This window comes from Mesocricetus auratus, unplaced genomic scaffold, assembly GCF_017639785.1.
Source record: "Mesocricetus auratus isolate SY011 unplaced genomic scaffold, BCM_Maur_2.0 Super-Scaffold_100029, whole genome shotgun sequence".
NCBI lineage: Eukaryota > Metazoa > Chordata > Mammalia > Rodentia > Cricetidae > Mesocricetus > Mesocricetus auratus.
In genome coordinates, this window is record NW_024429210.1 from 14,485,658 (window position 1) to 14,512,381 (window position 26,724).

The 26,724-nt window shown below is 42.1% G+C and overlaps 1 long non-coding RNA gene across 1 annotated transcript in view; it reads left to right on the forward strand.

Moving 5' to 3' along the window:
• Positions 1 to 1,732: 1,732 nt before the first annotated feature.
• Positions 1,733 to 26,724, forward strand: part of LOC121134640 — a 46,647-nt gene continuing 21,655 nt past the window's right edge. Inside the window, exons 1-2 of the long non-coding RNA XR_005871738.1 lie at positions 1,733 to 1,922; positions 25,354 to 25,495. This is a non-coding gene — a long non-coding RNA (uncharacterized LOC121134640). The remainder of the gene's footprint in view (positions 1,923 to 25,353; positions 25,496 to 26,724) is intronic.

Genomic DNA, 26,724 nt, shown 5'->3' on the forward strand with positions numbered 1-26,724 from the left:
TCCTGGAGAGTTCCCACAGCTACAGGCCTCTGTCAAATACATAAACAGTTTCCCTCATTTGCTCTGAACACATATCTCAAAGTCACCATGTTCTCTTATTTCAAAGGATCTCCTTCATTTAAGGAACAATATCTCCATTGATCCCCAAGACAACTCCAGGAACTTACACTGTGTGTCTGCTCTTACTTCATCTGTTCCTAGACAGCACAAGTGCTCACACTGTGTGCCTGCTCTATTTACACTAGTTGACTGGAGTTCCCAAAGATGCAGGCTGACTGGCTGGGGTTACTTTTCTTGTTAAACCTCTCATGGGCTTTTTATCACCCTTACAATGAAATCCAAACTATCACCATGAGGGCCATCTATTCTAGACCTTTCTGATGCTCCTCCTCCCTTCTCTGCGAAGGAGAATCTGCCTTGGGACAGCATTATATGCCCCCACTTCCCTTGTAAACAGACGCGGCTTGTGTAGCAGATATGACCAAAGGTCTGAAAGTGGAAATGTTTTGAGGGAGTTCTAGAAAGTGCTTCAAGGAATTTGATTTGGGAATATCTTTGGCCCTTCCTTCTTCCTTCTTACATATCTGGAATGTCATGTTGAGTGATGGCTTTCTACTGTTCTGACCTCCATTCCTCTATGATTCAGGTGGGACCTGTAATAGGCTGGATGACAATATAGATGGAATGCAATGTAGAAGGATGAAAGAAATCCAAATCTTGTAGTTCACGAAGCTATACTGATGACCAGGGGATGAGCACCTCTGGGTTTCTGTTACATGAGAAAGAAATATACTTCTGTTTTCTTCATGCCACTGGTGTTATTCGGGTATCAGGTGCTGAACTTCATATTAGCTGAGACGTATGGCTCTTGCAGCTCCGTTCCTCCCTTTGACCCCATCTCCTGTCACCCACCCTGTGGCCACTCCAGGCATCCTACTGGTCTTCTATCAGTTTCTCGAGCTGTTTGCAACCTTGGGCCTTCTACTCATTTTTATCTGACTGGGTGCACTTTGGCATGTCTCTCACCTACTCTTGTCATCTTTTGGTTCTGAATTTAAATGGCAGTTGCTTGGAGGGGCCCACTAATATTCTCTCATGTGCACCCAGTTTCCTGTTTCTCTCACAAAACTCTGATTTCTTTTTTTTTTTCCCAATCCTGATTACAGCTGGAAATGATGTGTTGATTTGGAAGGTTTTATTTCTGTGTCTGTCTATCATTGAAAACCCATGTCTGCTCAGAACTTATCCCCAGCCCTTAGCTATAGTCTAAAAACATGCTCAAAAAGAAATGAGATGAATGTACTATAAATAAGTACACCATGGTTCAGGCAGTGGGACCAACAAACTGAAGAGTCCAAGTTTTAGTGTAGTGGCTTTGGCCAGTTTAGCCCTTTCTCCAGTCCTTATTTTGCAGGTATTCAAATGCGGTTGGTAACCTAACATTCCTGAGGGGATTGTGGTAAAGATTAAATAACCAAATAAAAGTAAAGAATTTTGCAGAGTGACCTTCACAAAGGAAATGCTCAGTAAACATTAGCCATTATTAATGAGTAAATGAAGAAATCAATGGAAAACTCAAGGTCATTTTTGGCATTATGTTATCTAGCCCAGGAAAGAGACCAATGCTTCAACAGTGGCCTTCACTGTCTGAGGTCACAGTGCCTTCAGCCAAAGGGAAGTGTTCACAAGAGGCCTATGGATATCCACCTTAGCTTTTTGGGGGGCAGTTCAAGTGCACTGCACCAGCATGTCCTCCCTGCCTCTGCTCTTCTGACTTCAGCTCCCAGAAATCCCATGAGGGTCAGCCCTGACATCCTGGGGCCGCATGACTTGTTCTCCTGAGGAACGGAGGCCTCTCCTAGGTTGGGATGTTTTCTGTGTCAACTACCATTCCCTGACTAATCGTACAATTTCTTTCTGAGGTGAGAATTTAGTCTTTATTATCAAAGGTGAAGAGAACTAACACACTACTAGGTAAAGACTGAGTGTAGAGGCTCACTGACTTTCTGTCTCTGGCCTCGTCCTTATCCAGTTCCATCAAATTCTTGGAAGTTCAGAGAAGCCTCTTCAGAGGCTGTTTTCTTTCTATGAGGGAAACTCCAAAGCCTGGAAAGGCTTCAGTAATTTCCCAGATGAGATGTCTTCCCGTTTATATTAAGACATTTCAATTCCTTCATGTAGTAAGAGTTGAGCAGGACACACACACACACACACACACACACACACACACACACGCACGCACGCACGCACGCACGCACGCGCGTGCACACACACATCCAGCAGTAACAACCCACTCTGGATTTGCTGTAATCCTGGCTTGAACATTCAAGAGAATACTTGAATAATACTTACCTACCTCACTGGGGTGTTGTTAACGATCAATTAGTTAATGTTTGTAAAGCACTTTGCAGATGTAGAGTGCTCGTTTAAGTGCTAAGTATTATTATTATCAAGAAGAAGTTCTATGGTTTGGCTGAAAATATTTTTTGCAATCATACATTTAACTATAAATAAATCAAGATTATTTTCAAGGGTATTTTGCTTTTAGGATCACTTCCTATTCATTATCAATTACCTAATCTTTCTTATTTTCCTTTGGTTACAAAAACCATCTCTTCATAAGAACTTTCATCTCTGAGATGATTTTAGGACTATCCTGGTGTGTGTGAGGGGTGGTTTTCTCAGGGACTGCATGTTTCCTCAGGGAGGGGACCAAGTGTGCTGTTATTCAACAGGAACTCCACTCCGTTTTTAGTAGCTAAACTGCCTCTGCAGAGTTCCTATCTAATTTAGGTCTAAATTGATTAAAAATAATAATAAAAGAAATAGCATCCAGAGCAGTTGCCTGTGAAACAAATCAGCTATGAGAATGAAGTATGGTGACACCCGTAGGGACGGAAGTTCGTGGCATTAAGGCCCTGGTCCTGTCTTTAATCTGTCTTTGTTGTCAGGAGAGTGTGACGAAGATAGGGTTATGAGGCCAAGGAAAGAGGCAGTGGCTTCCCAGTGTGCCACTGTCCAGTAGCAGAGCAGCCTTAATGAAGTAGGGAACCGTCCGTGTGCATAGCAACCCACAAGTGGCGGTCTTTCTTCTGGTGCCTTAGGCAATTCTGCGGGAGTCACAGTGGATCACTAATGAACTTAGCAGACTATAAATCAACAAGGAGGATGGCACTACGAAGGAGAGGTGGTGAAACTGCAGTGTCCACAGCGAAAGCTGGGCTGGTTTCTCACTGACGGGATATACTCTGTGGAATATTCCTATGCTCCTTGCTAGGCCTAGGCGTGGTTAGACAGTGGATGTTTGCTGCAGTAACACACACTGGCCAGACACTGGATTAGTATCAGACTAGGATTATATGTCTAATGTATATCCAGGATAGGAGGGAACAATCAAGCTGAATCACTGTCGTTGTAAGGAAATGAGAAGTCAAACTGTTGACCATGCACATTTTGTACTATTTAATTAAAAGTAGATAATGGTGCATGAATGAACCACAAATCAGATAAAAATGGCAGCATTTTCTCATATTTAACACATATTTGACTTGTGACTGTGTGACAATCCACCAGAACAGTTCTGTGATGTCTCCAAATAGAAAACCAGGAGTGTAATTAAAAATACTTCAGGGAAGAAGCAATATTAAATTCAACTTTGAAAAGAACTAATCTCAGACATAGTTCCCCACATTGTCATTGCTACTTAATGAGGACCTCCTTTTTTCTCTTTCTTTAAAATGAAAAGAGAAAATTATCAGAATTTTCCTAGCTCAAAATGTGTAACTTAAGCATACAATGTGTCTTTTATTGAAATAAAGGGGGGGTGGTTTACACATTTTAGAAATCGAGGTCCCATATTTACTCATTCATTTGTTTTAATTGAGACTCATACAGTATAGTCAGTAATTCGCTGGGACTATCTTTAGAGGCATTGGTTTCATCACTGCGCAGTCATGCCAATGTCCATCTAGCCCTTTTCACTGATAAAGGGTTATTGTTTATTCTAGGGTAGGGAATATTTGTATTGAATTCAAAGCTTCCTGCAGCCAGTCAAACATGTCTGTAGAGGCAGGACTGGGTATCTTAGAATGTAGACAAGAACCTCTTCTTTGAGTCTCCAGCAGGCTTTACTTGACCTTCAGACTCTAACTGAAGAGACCCAAGTATTTGTATATATTCTGTGATGGATTATTGAGAATTATTTGATATTTCTAGACTCTTGGGTTGTTTGTTTGTTTTGCGACAGACCCTGTGGATAGCCATCACGCACATATCCTTCATTCCTAGTTGGAATAAGTTGAGGGCTGAGGGCTGTTTAGATAAAAATCTTTCATTTCTCATCCTTTGCTGTTTGACTTTTACTTCAGACCCTGTTCTTAGATTGGGAACAAAGAACGTGTGATTTCAGTGGCAGAGAATAGAGCCTTAATTTGTAGCATACATAGAAATATATAAGTTGCTACTTCCAAGAGAACAAAAAGTACTTCCTATTGTTCCTGAGTAACCCTGGTGGGAAAAGTGGCCAAAGGGGCTGGGAACTGTCAGGTAAGTTACTTGGGCAGGCTGTTCGTCTGAGCTGGCATCCTAGCACTGCATGCATGGGGTTTAGAAGATTCTGGAAAAATGGTACGGTCACATCTGAAATTCAACATGAAGATGGGCACAGAAAGCAAGATGAGGAGCCTAGACCAGATAGAACTAGGTGGAGCCAAACTAGGGTTATGGCTCACAGTCACTCTTGGGCTAGAAGTGATCCCAAAGAAAATGTCCACAGCGTTTTCTTTAGGCTTAATCTGGTGTCTAGCACATAGCTGACTCAAAATCAATGTGGCATGAATAAGTGACTATTTGACCTTGTAAAGGGCTGAACTCTTCCCTGGAGAGTTGCAACTCCTGTGAGTAAAGTGTGAATGTTCCATATAGCTAATGTAGTTTAGGATATTTTTGATGGATTGATCTAATTTTCCATACATCTTTTTAATGGAATTAAAAAATTTTAAGAATTATGTGGATCTTGGTTTTTAAGACAGCAGCCCCTAAAATACAGCTTGAGCTTTTCCAGAAACCTAAATTAACCACCCTATCTCCCTGTCTGAGGTTATGCATGCTGATCCAGCTTCAAATCAACTGGTAGCTATTATTTACCCTCAAATTAAAAAGTAGGAAAACAGTCTCTCATCTTGCAAAGAGATATTCATGAAAAGTTTTGGTCTTCTCCTGCTGGCTTTGGTCTGGGTGACTCATATTTATAATGGTCATAAAATATCTCTTACTTGCTTTAAGCAGATTTATCACTAATATTGTACCAGTAGCTATAATTACTAAGGTTACTGCTTCAATAACTTTAAATGAGCTTGAAATACTATCATAAGAAAATAACCTGCCTTTGCATATACATAACTGTCAGAATATCTCGCGTATTGCCTAGAAATGTAGATCATGTTAGGAGAAATGTGCAATGCCATGAGTCAGGGAACTAACTTTCAGCTTAACCTATGTTAACCCATGAATAAGCATCACTCTTGAGATGAAATTAACCTTATTGATTTTAGCATATCTAGACCCACTTCCATCACTCCCTAATTAAAAGTTAAAAACAAAATAATAATGTATGTGGATACTCTGAGTGTGTGTGACTTGAAACCTTCCAGGAATCATTTTAAAGTAGTGCTTGCTAAATTTGAAAGCTCTTGGAAAGACAGGAATATGCAAGGAGAGTAACCCTAGCAGAGCTGTCTTGATGCTGCCAGGGATCCCTGTCATACTGACAAGGATGACCTAAACTGGTCACCACAATCTTCCTTTAGATGACTCCAGCTGAGTTTGCTACCCAGGTATGGATAAGAAGTAAATGTACACCAATCCTTCATTTGGAAGCTTTTGTCCTTTCTTCTGTGAACTAGGTAGATTTGTTTAAATTGTAATGAGCCAAGGGCTCACTGACACCAAGACTCCACTGAGAATCTGGGCTATGGCAGTATGGCAGGTGCTGGGTTAGATCTGGTGGATTTTTAAGGGGAGACTGGATCTTTCTCTCAAATGATTCAGGCATGCCTCTGGCTTCCTAGGAATGGTGTAGCAGCATGTAAATGACACAGGGGCATCTGCATCACAGGTGGGAAGAGTCGTCATACATCTGGAATGATTTTTTTTTTTAGGCAATTGAAAAGTGAGGTAAGGTCCCAACTCTCCAGTGATTGACAGAAGTTTTTCTTTTGATGTAGATGTTTTGATCTTGAATAGACATGATAATCAGGGCTGGGTTATTCCTTGAGTGTTTTTTGATTTGTTTAAATGTACAATCCTATAGGTTATGTGTCATTGTTTCCATTCCACATGTGGGGTACCTGAGGTTTAGAGTGGATAAGACACCCATGGATGCTATACTAAATTAGCACAAACTGGGTGTCTTAAAACAACTGAAATTGATTTTCTTTCACAGTTGTAGAGACAAATAGTCTAGATTCAAGATGTTGGCAGGGTTATGCACTCAGTGGAGATTAAGGAGAGAATTTGTTCCTTACCTCTTCTTGCTTCAGGTTACTCCAGGCAGTCCTTGTCTTGTGGCTGCATTACCTCAACCTCTGCCTCTGTGGTCACCTTACTTGCCCCTCCTCTGTCTCTCTCAATTCTCTTTGGTGTGACTATTTTATACGACAGCAGCAGAATGTGCTTATGGAACTCCTGGGATAATCTTCATCTCAAGATGGTTAACTTTATCACATTTGTGAATAACTTTTAAAAATAAAGCAATAGTCATGGATTTTAAGGTTTTGGCAAGATATTTTGTGGGGAGCTATTTGTCAGCCTAGCACAGGGATTTCATAAGCCTTTGTTCTAGCCGTACAATTGGTAGGCATAGAGTCTGAGCATTGCCAGGTGTGATTTGAACTTCTATTCTTCTACACTCCACAGTGACTCTTGAAATACATGAACATGAAAATGTTGATGAAATTTTCAGTGTGGGTATACATGTAGCTTCAATCTTGAACTATAGCATTAAGAACTATGACAGAAATTGTGCTACAGTTTGAAGGCAAAATGTCTGCCACGGGCTAATGTGTTGAATGCTTAGCTCTCAGATGTTGGTGCTATTTTGAGAGGTGCTGGGGCCTAACTGAAGGCCATTGTGGGTGTGCTCTTGGGGGTTATGTCTTGTCCCTCACTGTTGTCTTTAGCTTCTTCCTGTCCATTGTGCTCTGGAGAGCATCTATTGCTTGTTCCCATATCTATGGTATCCAACTTCACCATGGAGCCAGAATGAATGGAGCTAAGAAACAGGGACTGAAACGATGCACTAGAATTACTCTCCTTGAGGTTTTTTTTTTTTTTATGTCAGGTTACATAAATGGGAGTATTCTACCATCATCTCCTAAACCCATTCAACAAGGACTAAGTAACATTTCCTGAGTGTTCAAGATGTTCTAGGCCCTAGTACAGAAACTCAATGTTGAGAAAAATCAAGAACACGCCTCTCTTTCTATGCTCATTATCTAGCAGGACATAGAGATGAACATTAAATTAATGAATAATAATGATTGTTATTATATACAAATGAATGAAGAACCCCCAACTGAGAAGACATGTGGTGGCAGAGAACATAGAGTGGCATCTCAGACTGGAGTAGAGAGATTTATCCAAGAAGACACATGTGCTAAGATTTGAAAGCTGCTAAAATCAAGTAGGAGAAGGAAGAAGGCAGGAGGGGGAAACATAGCAGCAAGAGGGAATGGCACACACAAAAGTCCTGAGTAAGAGGAAACCATCAATCTTTGAGAAACTGAAGTGTGACAGAGAATGAGGCAGGGCAGCCTCATCAATATGAATTTTGTTCCTAGACGTAATTCACGGGCACAGATTAAGACACAGGAATTTTATAACACAGCAACCCCTTGAGAGTATGGAATATGTTTTCTGCATTTCTAGGGCTTCTGGCCAGGCATGGTGTCTGGTGTCATGGATAGGCTCAATATTAACTTGTTGTTTGGCTTACTGAATGAATAGATGAGTGAGTAATTGAGCCTTGACCTTACCTACACAGGACTTTGACAAGGCGGTGAGCACAATTCGTTGTATTGTTTGCTGAGCACTCCCCTTCTGACCCAAGTGGCCAAGTTGCCATCAATTTATTGTGACCACTTGTTTCTAGCCATAAGATGGTTGAATATGAGCAAAAGGTGGGTGGGGGAGTCAGAAAGTCAAAGCTTCTTTATACTTAGGAAGAGATGTGGGAAGGCCACTGCTGTGAGGAGAAAGCCTAGAGTAAGCATCTCCATATACCCCCACCATGCACATCTTTACCCTGACATTCCTAGGTGTATCCTCTAGCCAATGATGCAGCAGGTCCAGGCCCTTCTATTTCCTTCTATTTCCTCTGATGGTTTTTTTTCAGAGACAATTGTTTACCTAATGCTCCATTATCGGAGGACAGCCTCATAAAAGAGCTAGCTTTGGGTTGCAGTCTATAAGGAAGGGGTTCCCACTCTCTACCTAGTGGGCTTAACTAGCCACACTAACCACATGCAGACCAGGATTTCTCCTGATAGAGCAGGGGCTTGTGGGGTATAGGTTTTTGTAAAGTACTTATTTAACTTCTTTAGTTGAGAAGCTAGCAAGAACAGATTTTGTTTCTATACAAAGCCCACTTCAAATGCTGAAGTCCTATAGACTACCTTGTGACTCACTAGTGAGAGTTCTCCTGGGGGTGAAGCCTGGCCTGCTGTTTCAGCCACAAACACTGCAAACAAAGAAGTCAGGGGAGATGGTTCAGGAAGTGCTCCCTCAGAGGCCTGAATGCGGCTACTGCTAGTATTTCAGACAGAAATCTACCAGGAATTGGGTGGGAAGTCATGTTCTGGGTTCTTGAACCACACATGGGGATGTCAACTCAGAGACTGAATAGCTTTCCTCATGTTACTCCTGTGGTAGACGCCCTAGGCAGGCCATGAACTTCGGAGATGCCTCTCCTCCAGTAGTTTTTTCTCTCCTCTTTGCTTTCTTACTATTTCTTTGTTCTTGAAGAAGTGCTCTATGCTTAAAATGGACAGTGACCCAGTAGAGTTCTAGACCAGGCTCTGACACTAAGTAGCCTTGTGGCCTGTGATACTACAGAACCTTCTTGAACCTCAGTTTCTTCTTCAGTAAGTGGAAGAGTTGCCTCTCGTGTAGCCTGTGAAGCTTTCAATGTGACCCAAATTCTTCCTACCACAAAGCACATTTTATCTCTCGTGCCCACAGGCTCCTCCTGTCCTCTCTTTCCAATTCCCTTCTTCACCAGAATCCTCCTCTTCCCACCTTTCCTCTGTTCTCTGAAGAAGTGAAGGAAGGATCAGAAGTTGACCTTGCTATTGATTTTCTTTGGAGGACAGTGGAACAGTTTCTAAAGTTCTATTTGGTGACACACTAGCCATAACTACATGAACAAGAGTTTTGACAACTTTATTTGAGAGTTGGGCCTGTCACATCACGTGATAGGAAGAAACCGGGAGTGAGTAAGCTATGTTAGTTCAGAGAAATGGTTTGGAAGGAAGATTTGATGGCCCCCTTCCCTGATGCATATCTGGGCCCTGTTTATTTTTCATACATCAAGTGTGTGCTGTGGCCACTATAATCTCATCATAGAATAGGCCAAGACAGTCCTATTGGACATCTCCATTAGTGTCATGTTAGATGATGCCGGAGAAACTCACAGAAGACTTTCATCTGCTTTCCCAGATTATATTTCTTTAGACTTTGTTTTTTAAAGAAAAGACCACCTTGGAACATGGCTTCTTCCAAAAGAGCATTTGGCTGCTTTTTGCTAAGCCCGAGGGTAGACAGAGAAGTGGCTTTTTCTCTTTCCTAATACAGGTATTAAGCTGACTTAATTTTCACTCACTCTGAAAAATCCCACTTCACAGAAACATTTTTTAACATGAGCCAAAGCATTTCTCCCTAATTCAGCACAATTGCGCCTGGTTTATATCTATTGATGGTAAATGATTCCCCATTTAATATCAATTGGAAATGGCTGATTTCCTACCCCAAACAGTACTTAATGTCAATTATGGCAGGCAGGGCAGAGCTGTTTTTCAATTAACTATAACACTCCATTTTGTTTGCTGGTGAATGGTGCAAAATACCAGCACACCCATGTAGCCACCTTGAGAAATGGCGAGAGAGCAGTTGGCGACTGATGGTGCTCCTCCCCACTCGACCACTGACCGTCTGACTAGAAGGTGACCATGTGGGAGGATATTGCCTTTTTCATTTCCCTAGGAACCTAACATGATTTAATGAGAACCTACACTTTTATCAGAGAAACTTTGGGTTTGGTGATGCCCACTGCTTGGGGGAGGTAAGTATTAACAGAGCAGAAATCACAGAGATGAGCAAGGGGACACAGACCCATAGGGAGGGAGCACTGCTGTGGCTCCTCTAAATGTGCCCGGAGCATGTGGATTCGAGACAGGGGTTGGCAGCTAACACTTATGGAGCTATGTGCTGTGGGTCTACAACTTAACGCTGTATCAACCCTCTCTATAACTGCCCTAAGAACTATTCTATGCTTGCTTCACAAGTCCATAACTGAAGCTGGTATATGAAGCTAGAGCTCAAGTCCCAGACCACCAGATCATCCCATGGTCCAGTCTTCTGGTTTCTAATAAAAACAATGATTGACAGGATCCTCACAATTCTACAAAATCCAGAAAGGGGCTGCTTCCTAAGATTGAAGATGAACATGTCAGAGGGGAGTGAGCTCAGATTGGTTTTCCTCCTCAGTCTTGAGTTCTAAGGTCCACAGAATCCTTTTACAATAGCAATGACCCCTTCGTGGTACATTCAACTCAGATGTGGGTGGAGGTGGTGGAACTGGGAATGTTTCTTTGAAGTGGGCATCTAAACCGAAATTTCAGGCAATGGTAGGTGAGGCAGAGAGGCATGGAAACCAGAAGGAATGTTCTGAAACAGGACCAGCAATTGCTTGAGTAAGATAATACTGTGCCTTGCAGGTTAGTGATACTCTTTTTCTTTCATCTACCACCTTCATCAAAGGTAGGAAAATGGGTGATGGTTGGTAGGCATTTAGTACTTGCTCTTAATCTTAGGTTTGCATTGTTACAAGCTCTTTACTTGAATTACCTAGTGGGGTTCTCATAATTATTTAACTGATTAGTATTGTAATCATAGATGAGGGAGGAAAGTGAGTCACAACAGTTTAACTTACCCAAGATAACCAAGGTCATTTATAAGTTGTGGAGCTGAAATTCCGATCAGGTGTATGGTGCACAGTAAGGTAAACACACACACACACTCTCTCATTCACACAAACACACACAAACACTAATAGCTAACTGATGGTCACAACCTTGACTATGCATATATTATATACATACACACATTTAAAGACTTCTCATGGAGAAGTCAGTTCTCTCTTCTTGGAACCATCATTGGGGACCTCTACCCTATGCCTACATGCTGCGCTCTATGGCACAAAGCTGAATTAAAATCTGGGATAAATCCTTGTGCCCAAGAAGATTGTGAGGTGGAACAGAGGAAATTGAAATTTGTGACTAGTAATTATTAGGCACCAAAATGTAGATTTCTTGTCTGCGAATTAACCAAGTCAGTGGGACAATCCTTTCAGTTCAGGAATGAGACTTCTAGAATGTTGTCTGTATTTTCAAGATCCAGGCTAGCATGTGACATTTCCTGAGCAGGTCTGAGTATCATGTTTACTAAAATCAGCTATGCTTCTCATCTTGGTCAATTTATTCAGAAGAAATTGTGGACCCCCCTGCAAGGACTAATCCTATTGTTTGAAAAGTACAACCTATTATTAGAGCATCTTACTGTTTATCCCTTAAAGATGTATGTTTTTCCTTCTCCTCATGTCCTCTGTTGACTTCTGAGAAATATTCTATATGCCACACATTTATCTACAATATTTTAATTTGTATACAAATATATGAAGTTAGTTAGGAGAACCATAGAAGAGAATTTGAATTTTCTCTGAAATTCCTATATATTCTTTAAAATTTAAGACATCATCTACAGCTATTAATCACTTTTATCTTGTTATGTGTTTATGAGTTTAGAATTGACTTTCAAGACTAAAAGAGAAGAAGTATGAACATGGGTACTCACAGGGAGGTGGTGGGATTTGACAGGCCCCTTATAGCTTAATGAATCCATCCACCACTGTTTGGAAAATGGTATCAAAGATAAAATGTGTACAGCAATTCCTAGTCTAGACAAGTAAAGAGGAATCAGTCATTTGATATTAGGCAGTATCTGTGAGTATTATTCCAGCCATCTTTATGGTATCTCCAAATGTCACAAGGATAAATATCTTCCTTAGTTCAAACTAGCTCAAGGTCAGTGCTCAGAAGTGTTCAGCAGCCAGATCTTTGGACTGTTTCCTTCTCCATAGATTTGACTCTGAAGATTGTCTTATATCTGATTGGAAGAATCTCTCACTAGGATGGAGCTCTGGGCAAAGAATAGATTTATGAAGGATTAAGTTTTCTGGGAATGGTTGTTAAGAGAAGCTTTTTCTTTGAGAGAAGCCTTCCGCCCGCCTGGTTCCAGAGCCTCTTTCCCGCCCGCCTGGTTCCTGCCGCGCCAGCCTGGTTCTAGATCCGCATGAGTCCCAAATAAACACACAGGAGGCTATATTAATTATGAAGCTGTTGGCCTTGTTTGTCTCTTACTGGCTAGCTCTGCCTTAAGTAATTACCCCATAATTGTTAATCTAAGTATGTTTCTTACCGGAGAATAGTTCCCGGGCTCCTACCCGGCGTTACATGTCGACTCTCTTCTCTTTCTCCTTCCCAGAATCCTCCTCGACTCCTAGTCCCTCCTATCTAGGTTTTCTATTGGCTAGACAGTACTTTATTGACAAATGCACAGGCAAATAACAGGACTTCCCCAACAAATGGTAACACTGTGTCTGGCTGCAGACAGGCTTTAAACAGCCCCAGGTGACACAGTCCTTATAATGCCAGGTGGTGATTACACTGGAGAATCCCAGGCTTTGCTAAATAAAACAGGTGTTAGACCCGGCCTGGGCTTGGGCACATGGCTGTGTCCACTTTACACATCTGGTGGGTAGCTGGTCTCTGGATCCTTGTGCTGAAATTCTGTAGATTTGGTTCGGATTGCCCTTGTTCCTTTAAGCCCTCACCTCCAGGAGTACCCAGTAGGACAGCTAATTAAGAGGAAACAGACAGCATTTGAGGAGTGACTGCTTTTTTCATGGAAGGGATTTAAACCTTTGGAAGGTACACAAATGTACTGCTATTATTCAAGTTAATTTACAATCCCTCCTCTGGTCTACTGCGAGGAATTTATGGACCTGAAGGAGCTGGAAGTCCCTTAGCAAAGTAAACAAACTGTAACTCAGGTTGCAGACTTCCAAGGATCCTCTATCAGCAGGGTTTATTTTCACACCAGAGGTGAAAAGATAATTCGAGGAGCGACACTTTGTCTCATTGAGAGCAGCCAACAGGCTGCAGCCAGGCTGCAGTGGGAGAGGACCCTGGAGGTGGCTGTCTGTGGGTTAACCTGCAGCAGCTGTCTTCATCCTGATGACAACGAGGCTGATAAGAAGAGCTGGCCTTTGCTGAAGCAGGGCTTTATGGTCTCCATTTTACACCTAAAGAAACTGAGGCTCTTCCTGGTGTGATTACCTTTTCTTCAAAAAGAAACATATATATATAGATGCATGTACATATACACATATATATTACACACATGCATATAAATTTCATATATATGTCTATACACACATATATGTACGTAAGAAATATATGCGTGCATATATAAACATATGTGTGCACACACATGTGATAAACAGTCTTGTGAGCAGGAGCTCTTGGATGGTGCTTTGACACATGCTCCCCACTCCTCTTTGTACTCCCCGTCTGCCCTGTTCACAACAAACAAGCACTGGGTTGCAAGGTCAGGGCCTGGGTTCGGACCAGCCACGGGCTCTTGTGCCAATCTCTGCCTTCTGTCTGACATCAGGCTCCTCAATTGTAAAATATAAGAGAGCAACATAGGTAGCTGGTGTCTAGACCTTTGCCTCTCAATTCAATGACTTGCTTCGTCTTTGAACCAAGCCTGTCAATTCTCTACCCTTACTCGGGAGACAGCAATGGCCCTCTCTCCCGTGTGCAAGGTACTGAAGGAGAGAAAGTTTTTTTTTAACGTGCTGCACACCAGATGACCTTGATGTGATGGACTATGGGATCTGGTGACACTGCACACTCAGTACTATTCAACACTTGGGCTGAAAGGGAGGAAGGAATGGATTTATTGACTCGTGACTTTGACTCGAGCCTCTGTATCAGGGCTGTTATTATGTGGACTGATTAGGCTGCAGTGGCAGAGACAAGTTAAACTAGAACAACAAAAGGCCTCCTTAACCTTTACCTGGCCACAAGGCCATCCATAATGACTTGCACGGTTTGGAAAGCCCACTCCCCCCTGCAGCACTCAATATGTCTGCAGTTCTAGCAAATGAGCAGGGAAGGGGAAGACAGATGGGTGAGGGAGATGAAGTGTGTTCCATGTCTGCTTAGTCCTGTTTAGAATTCTGAGTTCAGGTCTGTGTCAAAAAACAGCAATGGCTGAAAGATCATCATCACTTTCTTTGCCGTGGAAAAGGAATTTGAAACCAAATACAATGGTTGCTTGCTGAGGAAACTTCCAACTATTTGTTATCTGCTAGGGCAAATTGTGCTGTTTCTCAAAGATATTTTCCTTCTTGAAGGAAGGAAGCATGTGCCTTCTATTAATGTGCAAGGAACTGGATATGTGGAGCTTTCAAACACACACACACACACATACACACACACACTTTATCAAATGGATTCCTTGAAAAGCCCGAATAGCTCCGGCATGTTGTGCATCTATTTCTTCCCTATATCCTTGTACTCTCAACGTGGCTGCCATGTTTTGGTGGAATGGCTGCCCTTCGAAATACCACGTAGGATTCTATTTGCTACTAGGTATTTTTCCTAAGTCTTTTCAGTGTTGAGGGAAACACGTATAATACAGAATTAGGGGCTCATGATGAATTGTATCTTGCAGAAACCTTCCGTATCACATAACCCAGGCGGAAGCACACTGTTCTTGGAGTGGCCATGGAGGCAGTGTGTTCTGCTAGGCACACATTTGTTTCAGTACCATGCACAGACTACTGTGTGTGACTGGGGTTCAACAAAACTATTTACACAAACAAGTAACAGGCCAGATCTGGCCCACTGATTAGTCTGCTGGCACTTGATATAACCTATTGATCAAATAATGGAGTCTGAAGCTCAGAGAGGTCAAGAGGGCCTTTTGGTCCAACCCCACCAGCTAGCAACAGATCAGAGGTTGAAGATGCATGGAAGGGAAAACAAGACACTTAGGTCTATGGTCTGAACTCATCAACATTTTATACTGTTTAATGTAGAACTAACTTAAATGTTAGAATGTAGAAATTGCATTTGATTAGTGGAAGCCATGGCTGGGCTAAGGCACACTCTGGGGTTGGTGACTATGAAACGCTGAAAGACTTCCTCATGTGACACCGGAACAGTGTATGCACACACTGAGGCATGGGGGCCCAAGGTACTGTGAGAATGAGCTAACATCCTCTTTATGGTGGGTGTTCAGACATTATGGATTTTTTTCCTGCTGGAGATTCGTGAGAGCCGGAAGTCTTGCGTGAAGTAGCCCTGTAGCACCAAGTGGGCAATAGCTGACAAAGTGGGCACCAAGGGGTAACTGGGGCAGTGACTAGGTCACCATCCAAGTGACCTCAAAGTACAGCCAGCCATTCTGTGGCCTGACACAGGGTCATCAAGCACGGAAGACCCAGACACTGATTGTTCCAGCATGGTACCTGGGACTGAGGCAGAGAGGGAGGTGACTTAAAATAAAGGACACATCTGTCCAGGCCTGAGCTGCTTTAGGGGCCACGTCTGGGTCCATCGTCCTGCTGCAGCCGGGGTCCATGTTGACATCTGTGGCCCATGTCACCTCAGGGTCCCATAGGAACCATGCCTGATGAAATCCGAGGGCCACACTGACCTGGACCTACCCTTCCTGGCCCTGGGAAAGCTTGCCCTGCTCCTCACTGTACACTGTACCCACCTCAGGATCGTGCCATTAGGGTCGATTCTCCCTTGCAGGTTGTGAGGGGCAGAGCCAACTCTCCTGTGAGGGTCAGGGTAGCTCCAGTGGGCAGACTGACCAGTTCAGATACCCCAGTCAGGCCAACGGTTGGCCCACTCTGACATCTACCCCACCTAGGACCTGCTGGAGCTCATGAAGGGACTGGTCCTATGGGATGGTACCAGCAGGATCTCCATGACTCAGGGCAGCCCGCAATATCTGGGAGGAGTTCCGGTGAGGATCCAGTGATGACAGTGTGCCAGTAACCAGAGGCCTTGAACCAGAACAGTGACTCATCACAATGAAAATTTGCAAGTAAAGCTGATTGGACAAAACAGTATACCATGTGACACACTGCAGCTCCCAGTGCCACCAGGACAGATGAAGAGGTGTTGGAGAGTCAGGAAAGACAGAGGAGCAAAGAGGTTTATCGTTTGTTTGTTTGCTTCGTTTTTTTTTTTTGTTTGCTTGCTTAATTTTTTAAAATTTTCTTTTAGGGGGAAGCTGCAGGGGTGAGGGGAGGATATGGGGGGTGAGTGGAATTAGGGTGCATGACATGAAATTCCCAAAGAAGCAATAAATAAATTATGTTAAATAAAAAAACCCAGAATACATCAATGGTGAGGCATTGGTGTGTTTGTTGCAGCTCAAACTGAATACCAGAAGCTTGGCTGACCAGCCGAAAGCAGATCTTGGTTGAGGGTGTTGATAAAGCTAATACCTGGGTCATAAAAATAGATCAGTTCCTGAAAATGATCACACGTGAGATGCTCTACTACCTGTAGGGTTATCACACTGAATCTGCCCAACAACCCTACAAGAAAAGTAGGGTTACTATGGGCTGTCTGGCCATTACTGCCTAACAAGTCCTGCCCTACTCCTCAACTAGTTTTAAGCCCACAAAGGAAAGCATTTGTTTTCATTCACATTAGGTTAGGCACACAGGGGCTGCTGCAGATTTCCTCTCATGATGCTAGGCTGAAGGTCAACTGTGATCCATCCCTGCATTTTCTCATACAAAGGCTTTGCCTAAAGGAACATCCCCTGTCTTGGATACATTTCCCCCATGGCAGAATGCAGGAAGAGTGCGAGCTGTCTGAACTTTGTAATTATATTTAAAGCTGCCTGGGCTTGGTGTGTGTTGGACCCACACAGATACCCCTGGCTGGCACAGCTCACAGCAGGAACTGGCTGTGGGAAGGTGGAAGCCACTGCCTGCCGGGAAGCAGCAAGCCATAATGCACAGGGAAGGAAAGGGTGGTTTTATCTAACATTATCTGTAATGTTAGGCAGTCATATACTACCTCAGTCATACATAGCTGCTGGAATTACATGGGAGACCTCTTATCTCCTCTTGTTCCTAGTACATGCACATACTCTGGGAAATGGAGGTGATGAAAACAGTTCCACCTGGCAGGTCGAGGATGCGATGCCAGTAGGATGAAGGCCTCACCCCAACCGTTTAATTTAAGGCCCACCAACTTGCACTAATATTTAGATTAGATTTTAAAATTAAACTCATAGCACAAATTATTCCCTACTATATAGAAAAGCTTTTCTTCAGCTAGACCATGACACTAATCTACAGAGATGCTAGAATTGTTTTACAGAGAGTACGATACTTGAAACAGGGGTGCCTTGCCAGGTTGCTTTGGGGGTAAGATTTGAGAAAGAGTTTCACCCACTTGTTATGAATATTTTTAATTGTGTGGGGAAAATGGAAGAGTTTTCAGTAAGTTTCAAAAATTATCCCTTGTTCTATCTACAAAATTTATACATGTATCTGAGCATAAATACGTGCATATACTTAAGTTTACTGAACCACTGGAAAATGACTTGCCGACATCATGACGTTTCACTCTAAATACTTCTTTATGTATCATTCACGTATGGAAATTCTTCCAAGTATTATTATTTTATATTTGTAATCATTATACCTGAAAATAATTCTTTAAGTTTTTAAGGTGTCATTTAAAACTATGTTTTGTTGGCCAGTCCAATAAAAGCTGGGGCATTACATTTACGTGGAGTGTTTCTTTAGATTCGGTTCACTGTGGAGAGCTAACAGTGTATCTGACTTCTCCCTTAACGTGAGTGCTATTTTAAAAGACTAGATTAGTGGTTTTACAGAATACCCCTGGTCTCCATTAGCTTAATTCTTTTCATTTGGTGTCATTTGCTTTGTGCTTTGTCCTCTGTATATTCAGCATCTGGAACTTAGCTTTAAAGGTTTGGCAGGATTGCTACCACCTCAGCGGTAAAAATTTTTTCTAGGGGTGTTCCTCTCACAGGAAGCACATGGACCAGGCCATCCCACTGTCACAGGTCTCATGGATCTTTTTTGTTTGTTTGATTGATTTTGTTTTATGAGACTGGGTTTTTCTGTGTAGCCGTGGCTGTCCTGTAACTCACTGTGTAGAACAGGCTGGCCTTGAACTCACAGAGATCTGCCTGCATCTGCCTCCTGAGTGCTGGCATTTTAAGTGTGTACAACCACTGCCCTGCTCAGATATGACAGCGATGACAACAGTAGACTGAGGTTTAGCATGCTGTCATTTTTAAGTGTCACACTGAAATAGTGTGGAGGCCCTTTTCATCATAATCCCTTTACCTAATGACTTTAGCTGGTGAAATGGGGTCAAGCACCAGTTTTGCTGACGATGCACAATTTTACATACCAATGGAGACAAGCTACAGTTCTCCCAGGGAAGCTAGGTGGGCGCTTCATTCTCCTCAGCAGCCACCTTCCAGAGGAGGAAATTGGACATACCACTTCCAGAGCTATAGGTACAGTTTAAGATTTGTTTGCTTTGCTCTGTTTTCATTTATGTCTGTGTGAGCTCATGATTTGCTTTTCCTTTGTACTATAGTATACCATATACATGGTGTTCTCTGTTTGCATACAGTTTTAGATGGTTGTTGTTTTTCCTGATACACATCATCTGCAATTATTAGCAGAAGACCCTTCAAACAGGTACCTGTGTTCTTTGGACTCAATGTCATTTGCAAACTAGTCCCTTTTCTTTCTAACATAGAAAGATGTTGCAGGTTTATCTTGCATTTTCTCTATACTAGGCTTGGAAATAACCTTGGGTTACATGCATAAGTAGAATTTGCAGTATGTAGATACACTTACAGATATCAGTTCTATGCATCTTTGGGGTTTCTGAGGAATTTCTGTGCTTAGCCCCTCTGTGGATCAGTGAACTGATTACTTAACCATCATTACAATGTGACATTACACGTTTTAACTAACATTTTTTGTTTGCTATTTCATTTTATGTTGAAAATATCCATTTCTTTTATTACTATATTCTCATACTTGTTTATTATTTAGTCTAAGATGGTTTCCACATCAATTCCAATTGTGTTTGGATGTATGTATGGATGTGTCTAGATTACCACAACTCTATGAGTTTGAAATCTCTTCTAATTCAAAAGCCTTCCATTCTGGTGTCCTATGACCATATACTAAGAGGACTTTCTGTTCGTCTGGTGCGGCCTCTTCTGTGACTTTTTACTCACAACTAGCCTCATATTAGCAGCTATAAAATAAGACCTCTTTCCGGATTGCCACTTCTGGGAATTCAAACTCTGCTGGCGTGATATGCAGTCTGAATGTCAGTATTTTAACAAGATCCTTGGGTTTAGAGATGGCTTTTCAATTTAAGATTCATTTGAAAGAGTCAACAAATTCATATATTGTCATTTCAGGGTTTTTTGTTCCAATGGACAAAGACGTTTATAAAGAGGATTTTTGGTAAGGTTGCCAGATATAGCCAATAAAAATACAAAATGCCAAGTTAAATCGGAATTTCAGATAAACAACGAATATTTTTTGTATAAGCATGTCCCAAATATTACACAGGGCATATGCATGCTGAATTTTTTGTTGTTTTTATGAAATTCAAATGGAACTGGGCATCTTGTATCTTATCATTTTATCTGGCAAGTCTAGTCTTTGAGAGCTCAAGCTGGGGTGTAATGGGGGTGGAGTGTTGGAGAAAAGAAGGAGAGAGAAAGGTACCAAATGCTTAAGAAACACTGCATAGATTTGGTGAGGCAACCTGAGGACAAGCTGATACCTAGGAGTTTGGAGAAATGTGCCAGTGGAGAAGATGTCTCTTCAGATGTAACTACAAGGTCAAGGTGATATATGAGCATGGTCTTAAGAGATGCGTGTCCTTAAGTTCAATGTTGCTGTAACTCAGCCCTGGAAATGAAAGGCAGTAGGGCTGGATGGGCGCCTGACGTTCTGATAGCTAGAATGTTTCTGTTGGGGTTGATATCTCTGCTGGTTCTCTGCTTAGCTTACATAGTGAATCAGTGAAGAGTAAAGGGTCAAAGACACCCAGATTCAAGCCTTTGCAATTTTTTAATCTGTATGCCTTTGGGAAAATGACATGATACTTCTAAGCTCTACATTTCACTTTTGTAAAGTAATATTAATTATATCTAGCAAATAGGGTTGATGCCAGGATTACTAGTCATCATCTAAATGTGTGCATTATAATGCCAACGATGTAGAGAGTGCAATAAGTATTTGATGTTTTTATTACTATTAGCAATACTTTAATATGCAAAGCAACTAGTTGCACCCAACCTCACACATTTTACTATAGTGAAGTTCCTTCTTCAGTTCAACATGATTTGTTGTTCAATACACATAACGCAAGAGATACAGGAGCACTTATCTTCTATTCAAAGGGTTGTATTTCTTCCTAGAGGAAACCTCCATGTTTTCCAGGAAAAAACAACAGACAAAAAATCCTGAATGCTTTGGGGAGAAAGAAAGATGTAGAATAAGTAGTCACTTTGAGATGTGAGAAGTCACATGCAAGAACCAGGGGTACCAATAAATAGACAACCAGTGGGAAAAGTGTATCACTCCCAGACACTGCCTGTGATCTATTTTTCCAAAGACACACACACACACACACACACACACACACACACACAGAGAGAGAGAGAGAGAGAGAGAGAGAGAGAGAGAGAGAGAGGAGAGAACCATAATAAAAGCTAGTAATACAAGAGGGCCATCAAAATTTACTAGAAACAATTGCCTGTTGACTTTTGATTCTGCACAGGGACATCTGTATTTCTTGCTGTTACTTGATGATCTCTACTTGGTAAGGATGATAATATGACTGGACCAAGAGGAGTTCTGATGTGTAGTCAGTACTATGAATGTGTGGACATCTGACTGCAGCACAAGATTTCAAATCAAACAATTTGGCATCTAGCTCCAGAGTCAGGCCATCTAGGATGAATCTCACTGTAACCACTACAGGTCACATGCACCTTGGGCAAATCATCATCCTGTGCCTCAGTTTCCTCATTGATAAAAACAGGTAATAGTTTCCTTATTGCATTTTTGTTGAGTTTAAACATTTAAGCTTTAGGATATAATGTTATGTTTAATGAATAGCTCACTGAAGTGCACCATCACTGGCTTCTCCTCTGCTATGTAACAGATATGATTCTTTCTGTGCATACTATGAGAGTATCATAAGATCATGGGTGACGAGGCTCTCTAAGTAGTCAGGAAGGCAGCCCTTATCTCCCTATGATAGCCCGCGAGGGTGGAGGTACAGCTGATTGGCTCAATTCAAGGTAAAGACAGTGAGATAACAAGTGCTCATAGGACGTGTTCCAGAGGTGTGCACACAGTCCAGAACACCAAGGTAGAAGACTCACTAAGGGACTCACAAAGGAGAATTATTAGTGTTGAGCCTGAAGGTGAGCAGATAAACTGGGACAGCCTGGAAAGGGTTTGGATAAGCGGGGGTGATACTTTCCCTTACATTTGAAATTTTTCATTTGCTTTCAATTAATTGGTTCTTAACCTCCGTAAGTTGGAGATTATGTTTACTGAGCATTGTATCTTAGCAGCTCCTTATAGCATACATACCCTGCATTTAGTGAATATTTATTGGCTGAATATGTGCAGTGGATGATGCATGAATGAAAAGATGCAAAAATTCATACAGAACTGGAGAGTTGAACTGTGTGATAGAGTCCTGGCACCAAATTCTTCAGGAAATATGTGTAGCTGTTTCTCCTTATATCGAAAGGCTCAGATTCCCTAAAGAGATCCACATCTTAAGATGGGTTTCCAAGCTGGGTGGTCTTTTGTGCCTTTAATCCCAGCACTTGGGAGGCAAAGGCAGGTAGATCTCTGTGAGTTCTAGGACATCCTGGTCTACACAGTTAGTTATAGGATAGCCAAAGCTACAAAAGAAATGCTATCTCAAGCAAACAAACAACAAAAAGCATGTTTTTTTTTTGAGCCAAGAAGGAAACATCATTTTAGAAAGTGAGGTATAGAGTTATGTTCTAATTGGTTCATCCTTGTATCATCTGTGCAGTGTATGGCATGGAATGGTTGCTCAAGGAATTGTCCTCCATGCTTAAGAAAGCATTGAGATACCACCTAGGGAGGAGGAATTCTTCCTAGTCTCATCTTTTTCTCCAGGTTGTCATGGGGCACGTGGGTGAGCATGTCTGATCTTACTGAACTAGTCTAGGTTGATGATTTTGAGTGTATCTTACATCTACCTCCCTTCAGAGAGAATTCAAAATGCTAGGAGTTGATGTTTTGAGCTCTGCACACTTGGAGACTTAGCCTCTCCATCCTGCTGCTGTCACTTTGTGAAACAGCGATCTCCACTTTAATGCTGGGGTGAACATGAACCTGGGCTGTCATCAGTCACCTAGGGTGCTAATCTTGGTTAAGAACCCTAGCCTCCAAGGTCTGAGGGAGACTTTGCTTTCCTGGTGACTCTGAGGAAACAGCAGACCAAGACCACAGAGTGTGGGCTGCCAAGGACATGAGTGAGAATGAAAGTCAAAGACTTGCCCTTCCTCACTGGACTTTGCAAACATCTCATTCTTTATTTTTCTTCAAAAACAAGGGATGACTCTTTGGCAAGTCCTTAGTGCTAAATTTCCTTTTTATGGAGATGGTAGTAAAACTCAAGGGCCTTTGATAGGACGTGCTGGGATGAAGCCTGGATGTACATCACCTGAGTGTGGACTGGATACAGTTGACAGATATCTAGGTTCAGTGAGACTTTGAATTTTCAAATAAATTGAAGTCTGGTCAATGAAGGTCTAGGCTAGGGCATTTCCCAAGTGTTGGAACTTGGGCAGAGGTTGGAACTTGTTCTGGTTGGGTGATGGACACAGACTTTTAGTTACTACATAGAGTTTTGCTTCTACTGTTTTTCTTTGAAACTTTTGCAACTTTATGTTCTGATTCTTTCAATGCATTGGGATGGAAATACATATAAAGGAAACTTTGGCTGATGTTAACCTAAGCTTTGCTGTGGGGACATGTATATTTAAGAAAGACAGTGTGTGAGAGAGACAGAGAAGGAGAAAGAGAGCGATGTGTGACTTCTTGTTGAAGTTTCTTCAGATAGAAGTAAGCACAGAACAGCGGCTAGAACCTTTGAAAGGATTCATATGTAGTATGGCAATAAGAAGATCTGTTTCTAGAGGCACTTGGAATTTAGGGTGCTCCCCAAGTGTCAATCATCTCTCTGTGACGCAAGGCATCTTGAAGGTTAGGGGTTATTGCATATGTTCCTTTGTTCAAATGGCATGTTATTTTGACTGACAACTCAGTGTTATAAGATGTTCTAGACAAACTGTAAAGAGACACAAGATGTTCAGCATGAGTAATTTAGGGAAGCACTCTGTCTCCTAGGGAAACCATTAGAATTGAGGTGCACAGCTTCCCAGAGTAGGTACAGTCAGGTGGAATATTGCCTACGTAGAGGCAGCACTAATGGCCCAGTTATCGTGGAATAGCATATTGCCATTAACAACTGATTATACACATTATCGGGTAGCTCACAGCTAATGGGACCTGTCACAAGATCTCAGAAGACTGGGCTTATGATCTGTTGATAAATAGATACGTACTACACGTGGGTCAGTCATTTCCTTGTTAAGAAAGGAGAAGGAAATGAAGTGACAGCCTTGGCAGCTCCACATGGACCATGGCGGAATGCCTGGCTCAGATTTGGCATCTAAGCATGAGGGCTGGGATGAACATAGATGAGTGGAGTCTGTGTCTCTTCTGGTCCTGCAAATACAAAGATGGATGCTAATGAGGCAGTGACAGGGAGATTTAGAATAAGTTTGTAGGGAGACAGAGCATTGAGTTAAGTGCTCAGGAAAGCTGAGCTTGGTGGTGTGGGTTTGGAACCCTGGTGCTGGTGGGCGGGGCAGAGAAAAGTAGATCACATGGGCTCAATGGCCAGCCAATCTACACAGTTGGTGAATTCCAGGTTCACCAAGAGACCTAGTTTAAAGAACTAAGGTGGAGAGTGAAGAAGAATGTGTTGGTGATGGCCTCTGTCTCCACATGTGCACATGCACACATGGGGGATTTCATCTGTGCATGTGAATGAGCACATAATATGTTCCGAGCATACACACAGTGTGCACATATACACACATACAGACTCTCTCTCTCTCTCTCTCTCTCTCTCTCTCTCTCTCTCTCTCTCTCTCTCTCTCTCTCTCTCTCTGTGTGTGTGTGTGTGTGTGTGTGTGTGTGTGTGTAATAGTCCTTTGAGTCTTCTCAGATTTTACACACAGATTTGAAAGAGTAGTGGCCAAATGGGAACTAAGTAACAATGAGACTCTCCTGGCAGTGTTGTACTAAGTAATTTAAATAATAGTTGAACTATATGCTTGTCCTGATCCTATTAATCTAAGGTGATGTGACTATAAGTCTGACCTTTAGGCCACACATGCAAGTATGCTTTATTTAAACAAATTCAGTCTGATTTAACTCAGCTTACTGTGAAATGCAATCTTACTAGTTTGAGTTGAGGGTAAGGAGTAGGGATGTTTTATGAAGCCTGTTTGGAGTTAGGCAGCGCTGGATACTGAACATAAAGAGGTTCCTTGTTGCTTGTTGAGTTCAGGGCTTGCATGGAACTATGTTCTTTTTAATGTAGGGAGCCTTCTCTGTCCAGACTCAGATAGGTTCTTTATGTCCACTCAGCCAGAAGTCACCTCTCCATGACATTGCCATAAAATCCCAAATTTATATATCTATGGATCCCCAAGATTTTGCAGTCTTGAGGGTTCCCTCAACAGATGCACATGCTTCTTTGTCTGTGTGTCAAGGAAATCCTACTTTCTGCATTTATAATCACCCATTGAAATATGGTTCTTACTTTTCTGTAGAAACCACGGAGGAGAAAACAGCAAGAACAAAGACCACATTGCATCCCAGATTATCAAGCCTCTATGGCAGTGATGCTGCTGCTGCTGCTGATCAGAATGGCTTCCTAGTTTCAAATACTACCTAGTGTGATCTTCACAGCAGGTCAGAACAGTGTGCTGTAAGTAATGGAGACAGGGAAATTTCCTGAGTTGTTCTAGAAACCACAAGGTCTCTTTTGTTGGTCCAATGTCTTTTTCCTTGAAGAAAGTCACATCCAATTTCCCGTTATGTGACTTTCCAGGAAAGTGACTAGAAATGACGGGGTCACGCACACCGGATGTGTTCATAGATGCTGAGAGTGGCCAAGCTCAATAGTCTGCATGCTGCTGGAGGGAGAGGAACTCCCCACGTCAGACAGACTTCACCGCCTACCACAGGTGACTGCTTTCCCTGGAGAGCGAAGGAAGTTTACTTTGGTGTAATTTTTCACCTCTGTATGTAGCTCACTAAATTTCTGTTGCTCTTTTCCTTATACCAGGACTAATTCCACCCAATTACTGGGCACATGGGTAAGAATGAAACAGAAGCAGCAGGAAAAGCAGTGCCCTAGAAGGAGGGAGAAACACTCCACTTTTTCCAGGGAGACATGACTTTGTTTCAGTTTTAGTAGCTCATATTCAAATTCATTAGAAGTAATTAATGAATGAGAGCTGAAGTTCTGTGTGCATATGTGTGCACGTGCACCCACCTTCTAGGGGATTTTCCTTCTTCCTTGAATTATTTCGAACTGTTTGGTCTATTGGTTCAGTACCCCAAGCCCAGTGCAGTATTGTCATGCCTTGCTTTACAACACAGTCATTATATCCCTAAACCACATTGTGATACACAGTGCCTTCTGTTTACGACTCCCGAAACTCCCACTCCATATATCACCTGCCATAAAACCCATCAAACTGCTGCTACTAAAATGGTGCACAGTGGTCTACGCAGGAGCCAGGCAAACTGTGTGGTACCCTACTGTGGTTAATGAGAGTGAAAATGTGGCTAGGGTTTTATCCAGGCGATGTTCACTTGCAGGACCACTGTAGTGAGGTAGCACAGAAAGATGCTTTTGTTAACTCCAATGGCAGTATATTTTCTATCAGATGGAGTGGCCTGGCACAGAGTTTGCCAAGTTATTTGTAAATTGTAAGTAAGTCAAACTGTGACTTTGAACTATGAAATTTTTATTGCTTGGGGTCTTGGAGACTAATTAATATGCTGACGTAGTCCGGTTGAGCATTAGAAACCTGTTGCCGCAGTTGGAAGTGCAGCAGTGAGATTTGACTCTATGGAAGAAAAAATGAGTTAAATAGAAGAATCTATTTCTGGAGAACAGATAGCATTGACTG